The following is an 11,885-nucleotide window of genomic DNA, read 5'->3' on the forward strand; positions in this document are numbered from 1 at the left end:
GTTTCCTCCTAATAACTTTTTTTCTTTTCTAGTTGCTCTTAGTTATTTTGTGTTGACATAACCTCAGATTGTTATAAATGTTTTCAGTTTCTATTTTCTGCTGACCTTTATTGTTATAATGTTTTCTATTTAAAATCAATATTTCTCGATGCAAAAGCAGACAAACAGAAAATCAGTGGAATAAGTTTCCTTTACTATATGGCTCAACTACTATTTCTATAATTTTTAATATCCTCTTTCTCATAAAATAAACTAAAACCAAATTATAGCATCTATTACTCTATACCTGAGACAGGGTCTCCCATTGAATTTGAAGTCTGCCATTTCAAATAGACTGGTAGAAAGGCTCTGATAACCTCTGATCTCCACCAACCAGTGCTGGGAGCCAGCCCGGAGAGGGTAGTGGTGGGGTCACAAAGCAGGACTCTAATGATACCTTTAACGTCGGAGGGTCTCTGAATGTTCCAACTCTCTAACTGTACTGAAATGCTGATGATAACATCTTTTGAAAAACCTAAAAACTTTCTTGCTCTTTCTGAGGGTAAAAGGCTGCTGGCTTAAGTGATTGACACCTATAGCCTAATAGCAGGGATTAAGTAATGTGACCTTTGTTTTATCCCAGCAGAAACTGTGCTGCACTGACTTTCAGCCTGCTAGTCAGAAGTCATAGGAAGATAAAGAGACATTTTGAGAAGTGATTATAGCATTTATTAATAATTTGTAAAAAGTTTCCTATGAAAGCTAACTAATGGAAAATAGAAAGGTACTAAGTAGAGAAGAAAAAAATTCTTAAGTGGGGAAAGGGGAAAAAATTCTCTCTCTTCTTTCTTATCTCTTTGTCCTCAGTACTTGTACATCTTTCAAAATGCATGATCTCATGTTAAAAAGTTCATTACAAGTTCACAAAAAAAAGAAATAATAAATTGAAATAGAAGTTGACAAAAGAGACTGTTTACATGCATATCCATTAGGAGAAATTATCTGGCTAAACATTCATCACCTCTCTCATCTCCACAGATTCTCTGAAGGTTTGAAACCATAAGTAATTAGTGAAGTTCTGTATATATAAACCCAGTCAATATTTTTATCTTCTGCCCTAGCACCTATAATAAATCATCAGTTCCCCTATTACAACCTTTGGTTAATTGTTTCACAACCTCTTGGAATACACTATGAGTAGGAGAAAGTCTGGTTACTATCTAAGAGCAATTAACTGGTAATTCTTGGGAGACTAGCAGAGTTCTCATTGCAGTTTTAACTATTAGAAAAGGACTTAGTAATTGTTCTGCTACAAAAGAGCTTAATAATCACTGATATAATCTTAGGAATTCTTTTTTTCCTCACTTACAACTTTATTTTTTAAAAAAAGAGGAATACATATACAGATTTTAAAAGAATTTTGGCATAACACTATATAAATATTTTGTCAGTACTTAGTTCTTTTAGAGGTTTGATAGCATGCATTGAAATTCCACTAGTTACCATAAGCATAAAGTACATCTTATACAATTATCATCAAGACTTAAGAAGTCATCTATTTGTCTATATAGCATCATTTCAAGACAGTACATCTTCGTAGATCTTCAGAGATCTACTCCAAAAGGGTGGGCTAATACTTAGTGATTATTATATGTGTTTAATAATAACAGATAAAGTATATTAATAGCAGAAATCTTTCCTAAAATGAATTCTTTTATGGCCTTGAGTAAAAAGAGAGAATCTATCTCAGATTATATAATAATACCAAGAAGATCCATTTTAGAAAGATCACCTGCTTGTCCTATTATGGCTCCTGACATAGCAGGGCTGGTGCTACAAGGATGTGCTGCAATACTTGGCTTTTCCTGTACATCTACATTGAAGGAAGTACTTAACCCACTGAGCCTTCTCCCAAGCCCCGTCTGGTACTATTAAGATTTCATGTTATTCCTGTCCATTTATATTTTGAAGTTGTTCCCATCTTTGTGAGTTTTTTTAAGAAAAACATTTGTCACTTGGTAAATTCTTTCTAGAAGTTCACTGAATTCTTCAGATACTCCAATAATAGACAAAAATCCACATGAAGCCAAGTTTTGCTAAAAGGAAATCTGTAGGCACACACCCACCCTCCTCTTTACTCCCAGTTACAACTGATTCATTTCAAAGCTGCTTTTATATATAGCTTAACAATCTTAATAGAAAAATGCACTTTGAAGATTTCTGTAATTTGGCCTGGCTTTAATCACACACTAATTACAAAACTAATCTAAACCACCACTCTCTTCATCACGTGCACAAGCTTAATTATATTTTTGGAGTGAGAAATTATTCTCCACTGGAAATTATTATATTCACTGCAAGGTAAAAGGTGATGGATGCTGGGAAAACAAAGTATTTTCAACTATTCTATTTTTCACTTTGACACCTAAGCCAAATTTCAAAGGAATCATTTTGGATTTTGACATATACAAGGTATAAGTCAGGCAATATTTTTTTGCAATGCATTATCTCTTCAGATTCCTAACATTTCTGAATCTGCATCAGGACCACACAGTTCTCCCTTGTGGCTGTATTTAAGTCAACTGCACCGGCTCCCCTTCTTATCCCCACTCTTTGTTGATAGATAGTACCTTCACTAGAGCTAGACAAGACTTCAATAGATAATTCTTTCTTTAATAGTATAAGATTTCTGCAAGGATTTTGTGGCTTAAATATCTCACTCCTGATTCACTTTTGCTAAGGCTAAGCTGATCAGAAAGCATAACAGGAAAAAAAAACAATTTGAGCATTTCAATCTGTGGCAAGTTACATCTTTAATTTTCTTATTAAGAAGGAAATGTTTTCCATTAAGAAGAAAACATCAAGAGCATTTAGTCTTTGTCCTTACAAGCACTAGTATATGATGTTAGTGGTAAGTCTTCCTCTTTACAACACAGGTTTTGTTTTCCACTTCAGATTGAAAGTTAGGTTATAGACTAATATACCATAAAGATAATATAATAATTTACAAATAACATAAGATTCTGGATGTATTTATAAGAATTTAGTAAGTTTCAAAAGACGGATACTAAATCAGAGGCATCTGGACATTAAATCCAGGCAATTTGTTAAATTAAAAAAAAAAAAAAAAAACATGACAGAGAAATAGCTAAATTCTGAGCGGTAAATAGAATCAGGCATTTGGGTGTTGTTGGAATAGTCTCCTGGTTCTATTCTTGCTCCAAACAAAAAGGAATGGGGTTTCCTCACAGTTCTTGATTCTCTGTTCACAGGAATTTGAGACAAACTCTATTAGGTCAGTTACAGAAACTCTGTGTAGGCCTCCCTATTTGAGGTATGAGAGACACGCCAGAAACCAAAATTTCTGATCATACTGTAGCTTCTAGTGGAAGGGCCATGGCATTTAAATTCAATGAACTTTCATTGGCAGTTTTTTAAAAATGGGCTTATTCTAAACAAAGAATTCTCAACTGAGGAATATCAAATAGTTGTAAAGCACCTAAAGAAATTTAGTCATCAGGGAAATGCAAATCAAGCCAACCCTGAGATTCTACCTCACACCAGTCAGAATGGCTAAGATCAAAACCTCAGATGACAGCAGATGCTGACAAGGATATGGAGAAAGAGGAACACTTCTCCACTCTTGGTTGGGTTGTAAGCTGGTACATCCACTCTGGAAATCAGTCTGGCAGTTCCTCAGTAAACTGGACCTGAGGACCCAGCTATACCACTCCTGGGCATATACCCAAAAGATTCTCCAACATACAACAAGGACACATGTTCTACTATGTTCATAGCAGCTTTATTTATAATGGCCATGGACTAGAAAGAACCCAGATGTTCTTCAACAGAGAAAAGGATACAGAAAATGTGGTACATTTATACAATGGATTATTACTCAGCTATTAAAAACAATGACTTCAGAAAATTCTTAGGCAGATGGATGGAACTAGAAAATAACTTCCTGAGTGAGGAAATCCAGTCACAAAGAACACACATGGTAAGCACTCACTGATAAGTGGATTTTAGCCCCAAAGCTCGTAATACCCAAGATACAATTCACAGACTACATGAAGATCAAGAAGAAGTATGACCAAAGTGCCTATTCTTCAGTCCTTCTTAGAAGGTAGAACCAAACTCAGGAGGAAATATGGAGGCAAAGCTTGGAGCAGAGACTGAAGTAAAGGTCATCCAGAGACTGCACCACCTGGGGATTCAGCCCGTATACAGCCACCAAACCCAGACAATATTGCTGATGCCCAGAAGTGCATGCTGACAGGAATCTGATATAGCTTTCCACTGAGAGGCTCTGCCTAAACATAACAAATACAGAGGCGGATGCTTGCACCCAACCATAGGACTGAAAATGGGATCCTTAATGGAGAAGTTAGAGGAAGAATTGAAGGAGTTGAAGGTGTTTGAAACCCCATAAGAACAACAGTACCAACCACCCAGAGATCCCAGTGATTAAACCGCTATCTACAGAGTACATACACATAGATGGACCCATGTCTCCAGTTGCACATATAGCAGAGGATAGCCATGTTGGACATCAATGTGAGGACAAGCCCTTGGTCCTGCCAAGGCTTAATGCTGCAGTGTAGGGAATGTCAGGGTGGGGAGGTAGGAGTGGGTGGGTGAACACCCTCATAGAAGAAGGGGGAAAGGGTATGTGATAGGGAATATGGGGGGGAATCTGGGAAAGGGAATGACATTTGAAATATAACTAAAATATATCCAAAAATATCAGGAAAGAGAGAGGGGGAAGAAAGAAAGGAAGAAAGGAAGGAAGGAAGGAAGGAAAAAAGAAAGAAAGAAAGAAAGAAAGGAAGGAAGGAAGGAAGGAAGGAAGGAAGGAAGGAAGAAATGGGCTCATTTCTGAACCAGTCTGCAATGATCATGTAAAGCTGGATTAAAACAAAAAAAGGTGGATCATGTCTCCAGATATGTAGATTCAAAGGATAGATCCTGGAAACTTTCATTTTCAATAAGCCCTTCCAAAATGATTCTAACTTAAATCAAAAAAAAAAAAAAACAGGAAAAAAGCACTTCTCTGTACACACATGTTGTCATTGACTTAGGGAGCCAGACCTTTACACGTGTCCTTATGCTAGGAGAAAGATTTCCTTCCAGTAACACTTCCTGCTGTACTGGCAATAGGAACCAGTCATAACAATAAGTGAGCAACTATAGAATGAACGTAAGAACTGAAGCAACTGTGATGCTCATGAGGAAATGACTCTTCTTTCTGTTATAAGTGATAAAAAGTACTTTAGATCTTCCCAATTTTTATGACAACTTGTTTCTCTCCTTTTCCGGGCTCTGTGTTTAGCAAATCTAATTTGCATGGAAATTGGTTGATGGTGGAGATCAGTTTTATTTCTTGTGGTTGACTTCTGAAATTTATTATACAACGACCTAATGGGAGGAACGCTGAAAGATTGGAGGTAAAAAGAGTAAAAGCAAACAGACCCTGCAAGGACCGCCGCTTTTCTTCTGGGAACTGTCCCTACTGAGCAGCGTTAAGCAAGGCCCTTTGGCTATTAGCCAAATAAGATTTGGAATTGGGCAAAATCTTTTCCCATTTTGTAGGCTGTCATTTTGTCCTATTGAAAGTGCTCTTTGCCTTACAGAAGCTTTTCAGTTTCACGAGGTTTTATTTATTAATTGTTGATATTGGTGACTGCACTATTGATGTTAATGCAAGTTCAGAAAGTCATCTCCTGTTCCAGTGCCTTGGAAGCTAGTCTCTGCTTTATCTTATCTGGTTCAATGTATTTAGTTGATGTTGAGGTCTTTGACTTACTTTACTTGAATTTTATTCAAGATGATGGATAAGGATGCATTTGCATTCTTTGCCATGCAGACATTCAGTTAAACCAGCACCATTGGTTAAAGATGATTTCTTTTGTTCAGTAATTATTTCTGGTTTCTTTATTTAAAAAATTATTTTTAGATTTCCTTCGGTTTGGGATTTCTCTGATTCTATGTCCTATTTTAGGTCAGGCCAAGAGTCCTGACTGCAGTGTGCCGGTTCTACCTGCTCTAGGCACAGATGGAGGCCGGACCATTCTGATCCCCTGTTTGTACTTTCATAGACTTCTTTAAGTGAATTATTTATTTCCCCCTCAATGGATTCTATCATATTCATAAAGCCTACTTAACCATCTTTTTCTTATGCTCCAGCTATGTTGGAATATTCAGGGCCTGCTGTGGTAGGATAGCTGGTCTTGAGTGGAGATGTATTGTCCTGGTTGTTACTGTGCGTTACTGATGTGTATGCATCTGGGATTAGGAAGATTATAATTGTAGGTGCTGATATCTTGTCTTATCTTTCTTTATGGGTGTTTAGTTCCTTGATTTCTGTTTCCTCTCTGGTTTTTAGAAGAGTATGCTGTTTGTATGCTGTGTGTAGGATTTTTTTTTCTGGAGTCCTGAGGGGTGTGATTATTGGGGGTCCCATGTAAAATGTGTTTCTGGGTGCTAGGACCTGACCCTTAGGAATGGGTATGGACTAGAGGCAGTGGAGCAGCTTCACAGAGGGGAAAAAACAGAGTGTTCTACCAGGACCTACTTAGTCCCATGGTAATTGAGGCAAAGAGTGAGAAGAAGGCACAGCAGAATGTCTCTTACAGAGCTAGGAATATGACTGGGGTGAAATTGGATAAAGGGAGGAGATGAAGATCTGTAATTAGCCTACTTGCTTACCTGGTCAGAGTGGCTGTGGGTTCCCAGGGAGTGCCTGCTGGAGTTGGGGGCTGGGACAAGGGAAAGAATAGAGGAAGGACGGTTGGAATGTGAGTGTTTGTGTGATCCACTAGAGATTTTGGGGCTGCCACAGATTTTCTGCTGCAGAGCTAGGGATGAGACTAGAGACTGGATCTGGACGGGGTGTGGGAAAGATAAAGTTCTATAGTTAGCCTACCTGCTTCCATGACAGGAGTGCCTGAGGGTTTCCATGGAGTACTTGCTGGAGTTAAAGGCTAAGATAAAGCAAAGAGGGGGAGGAGGGAGGTAGGAGGGGAAGATCTGCACTGGATGGTATTAGCATTTACTCTAGGCTCCACCCAACAGTTACCTAGCAACAGCTATAAGGACTGTTTAGCTTTTCTCTGTGTCTCTGCCTGCCTGTCTGTCTGTCTGTCTGTCTGTCTCTCTCTCTCTCTCTCTCTCTCTCTCTCTCTCTCTCTCTCTCTCTCTCTATTTCTCCCTCCCTCCTTCCCTCCCTCCCTCCCTTCTTCTCTGTCCCCTCCCTCCTCTGCCTCTACAAGAGACTGAGGTGCATATTTTAAACACCAAACCAGACCTGGTCTCCATGTTCTCCCAGCAGTCCTCAGTCCCTACCTGGCATACCCTGTCTCCTATCCTAAACTTTCTAGTCCAGGGGCTGGGCTCCCTTTCCCCCCAGAGACTCATCCCTATTTAATCCAGACATCTCCCCCCCCCCCCCGCTCTCTCTCCCTCCCTCTCTTTCCTTTCTCTCTTCCTCTCTCTCTCTCTCTCTCTCTCTCTCTCTCTCTCTTTTCTCTCTCTTCTTCTCTTTTATCTCTGCATGCATGCCCCCCCTCTCCTTACTGTCCTACCACCTTCCCCCATGGTGACTTCCCAGGCCTTGGTCCTAGGGGCCAGTAAACTTGCCCACCCAATAGCATAAACCCGCCTTTAATATAATCCAATCTGGCTCGACATAGCTCTTTTCACCAGCAGCAGAGAAATAACATATCATCGACCTCCTCTTCCAGGTACCAAATAAATCTCCTTTTATATTAGGCCTATCACATGGCTTGATTGTTCAGGGGGACACATTCACAAGGCCTGTTAAGACACCCCTACACTGCCATTTTATTAGATACAAGATGTGAGACTTGTAGAAGGTCTACAGTCCACCTATCTACTTCCCTTGCGGGAGTGGCTTGAGGATTAGCAGGTAGTGCTGAAGCTGAGAGGTTGGAGAAAGCAAGGAGTAGGCAGAAGGAGGCTAGGAGAAGAAGATCTGTGTAGTCCACTTGAGCTTTAGGGCAGGGGTAAAGAAGGGCTTCAGCAGGTGGTCTATGCAAAACTGAGCATGGGCCTGGAGGATAGGTTCAGAAGGGCTGAGGAACTGGTGAAGATCTGGAGTTAGCCTACCTGTTTCCCTGACTAGAATGAACCCTTTCATTTTCACAACCAGATTATTTCTAGTGGTTGTTCTATTCTGGCTATGTAGAACCTCTATCATGCACCTGGGAAATATTCATGAGCAGATATGGTTCATTGTTTTAAAGTTCAATTTTATTCATATGTACGACAGAGACTGTAAGGAGTCCTAGGAGTTCTGAGACATTTCATTATTTTCCTGGACTAAGACATTCCAAAGACTCAGCAACACTACCCTCGAAGATGAACTTCAGTGAGACAAGGTGACAAACAGGATGGTCCTCTGGGATAAGAATGCACAGGGTGAGTGAGACTATACCAGGATGCAGTGTTTGAATGGTAAGTTCACATTTGCTAGGAGAAAAGGGAGCAGAAAGGACTTTTCACTCACAGGGTTTTCCCATTTACAGGTAGGAATATTGGTCTTAGTGATACAGTAGATAATCAGCAAGTATGAGGCCCAGGATTTAGCCCCAGCACTCAAATTTAAATAATATCTACTATCTAGTATCTGGTGAGGGCTTCCTATGACTATGCTGTGCAAACTATGAATGAAAACAGACAGTGGAAGATTTTGAGGTTTAACCTATGAGGAAGTGAAAAGAATTTGTGAAAATCCTTGGGGGAATTAAAGCTCATAAAGTACTTCAACCATTTTCTACGCTGCCGATCTTATTATTTACAAAAGTAAAGACTCATGATGAAGCCTCAGTATGAAAACTGAATGAATCTATAAATATTTTATAATTAAAACATTTTTTGTTAATGGTGATTAGTTTGAGCTTTACTTCCCACTTGTGCAAAGGAGATTTGGAGTGCAGTGACATAGCCATTCCATGTCATTCTTGGCTATTCAAACATCTAGTTGCTTATTTGGAATATGACCTAATGCCAAAAAGATATATAGAAATTACTCAAGACCCGACAGATTCTTAAAATAGATATGCCACACTGTGGAAAGAGTTTCCTGAAGAGTGCAGCCAGCTTTGCTCTAAGTTGTCTGAAGGAGTATTTATTACTAGCAGTAAGTGAATAGTAACTCTCGTTATTTAGTTTGATGGCTTAGAGACATCTTTTTTCAAATTATTAAGGATAACAGTTGGTGGCTTTACGATTTCATTAAAATTTTCTTAATACTTAATGTGCATATTGCAGTCAGTGCTAAGATTGTGGAAATAGCATAGTTCACTTACTACTGTCTTTTTAGTTGGATAATTTGAAAATTATACATTTCAGATATTCTGTATGCTTTTACTCTAGAGATTGCTGCAATTATATATTTTATGCTTTTCATTTACATTAACATATAAAATTGCATCTATATCCACTTGATATGTTGATAACCTGTATTATACTATTCATAACTTCTTCAAGGAACGTTTCTATCAATGTTGGTTTTTTAGATCAATCTGTAATGATTGCTACAAGTCACGCATTCATATTGTGTGTGTATATAAAACACTAATATTATTGTATACAGATTATGATGTTACAGTATTTTTTCTTATTTTACATTGATAAATATTATAAATGTATTGGTTATTCTACTAGTGTATGTACTCAATTTTTACACATGAAAAATTCTTTGGGTATTGTGTTAATCAGCTTTGCAATTGAGAAAATAAATTTAAAGGAAAGTTACATTTTTGGCTTTTAAGTCTTCAGAGGTTTCAAATTACAAAGACTTTTTGCCTGTGGTAGGCAGAACATTATGCTAGTAAAGTGACACTTCTCACCACATGGTGATAGCTGATCCAAGGAGAGAGGACAGAGAGGAGAAAAAGGGAGAGTTTCTGCTGTCTTTAGATAGCCCATTAAGTTATGAATTCACAAACAGATTAATATATTTATGAGGGCAATCACTCATAATCCATTTATCTTCCAAATTTCCCACTTTTTAACATTTACATTAGAGACCAAGCCTTAAACATATCCACATTTAGAAAATAGTTAAAATCTAAATCATGATATGGAGAGAGTTCAGCAGACCCATTGCTTGCTAGTCTATTGTGAATAACTGAGTTTAAAGTCCCAGAAACCATGTAAAATCTAATTGCTGTAACTGAGTCTCTAGTGTTCCTATGCAGACACAAGAGGCAGATAGGAAAATGCCTGGAAGCTTATGGTCCAGCTAGCCTGGACTACGCAAAAGGAAACAATAAAAAGACACTGCCTCAAATAAGGTAGAAAATGGGGACCAAGACCTGATGTTGTCCTATGACCTCCACAAACAAACCATGGCATACATCCTCACTTACAAACATGAAAATGGGTACAAACTTATATGTACATCACACACAAACATGCATACACACACACACAAATATACACACAAACACACACACACAAACACACACACAAACACACACACACACACACACACACACACACACACACACACACTATTTTTAAAAGAATAAAATCCAAATAGGGAAAGGTCAGGAATGTTAGGTCATAAGAAATGTACACCATTTTCCTAGAAGTTGCCCAATGTTAACCAAAATGTACAAATAACAATAACAGAGTGATTGAGTTTCTTTACATCCTCATCAATCTGTGTAAATCTGATTGATGTAAACCGGCACCTTATAGTGAGTTGCTAAGGTAGTTATTAAAAATGCAGATTAATTAATTGCTTCTTTCTGCCTTTAGGCAGGTTTTGACTGCATGCTTTTATATTGACTTATAGTAAGTTTTAATATAGTTTGATAATTAACCTTGGTGGTTTTATGTGTTGTAATAATCTTCTCCCTCTTGCCTTGGTGTGTCCATGGTATTTTTTGATTTGTAAATCTTTGAATATTTTAGTAGTTAAATTTACCAGTTTTTCCCATCATGCTCTACCCTTTAACATCTTTAGTCCTTTAAGAACCTCTTTTTGGCCTCAAATCACAAAGAGAATTTTAAAAAAATGAACACCATCTAGTTGACTTCTAGGCTTAACAAATTTTATATTTACACATTTAGAAGTCAGAATGGACAAAATTGTATCGACATATGGTATGACGTATAATATAAAGTTACTGTTTCTGATGTTGCTAAGCAACTTCCAATGCTATGTATTAAACTGGTCATCCTTTCTGTACGTATATGCAAAAGTACTTTATGAATGGTTCCTGTGCTTTCATCATGAGACTCATCATATCTAGATGTCCTTAGTAAAAGTTAGATGACCCTGATGACTGCTACCTCCATTCATTACACAATTAGGAGGTCATAAAATAGTAGTACTCTAACTTTATCATTAATTCTTTATGTATTGCTGGAGTATCTCTAAGAATATACATTCACAATCCTTCTTGAACTACTTGGTTACTCTCACATACAAAATCAGGACAAACACTGCAATCATTAACATTTTCACCACCTTTGATAAATGTTAGTTGGTTTTTTTGGGGGGCAGCATATTTCAATATGTTGATAGGCTATAACTGTTGTTATTATTATTGTTGGTATTTAACCATATTTTATAATTAAATTTGTTTTAAATGAAGGTTTACATAGAATCTCATCTGTTGGGGTCCAGGAGTTGCCTCACAAATCAACACAGATCTCAATTAGACAGAGATAGTTTACTGAGCATAAGCCTCAGGACTGGACAACTAAGGCCATGGTCCTGATTCGGGAACTGAACCATGACCCTGAGTTAAGATTCTACAGGGGTTTTAAGCTCAAATCCAAAAACATCTGTGCCAAGTTATTTTACCAATCAGGATTTAGGGATAGGGGTTTTTCTTGGGAACCTATCTTTAACATGTACCCTGCTCCCA

The sequence above is a fragment of the Micromys minutus genome, assembly GCF_963924665.1.
Source record: "Micromys minutus genome assembly, chromosome: X".
NCBI lineage: Eukaryota > Metazoa > Chordata > Mammalia > Rodentia > Muridae > Micromys > Micromys minutus.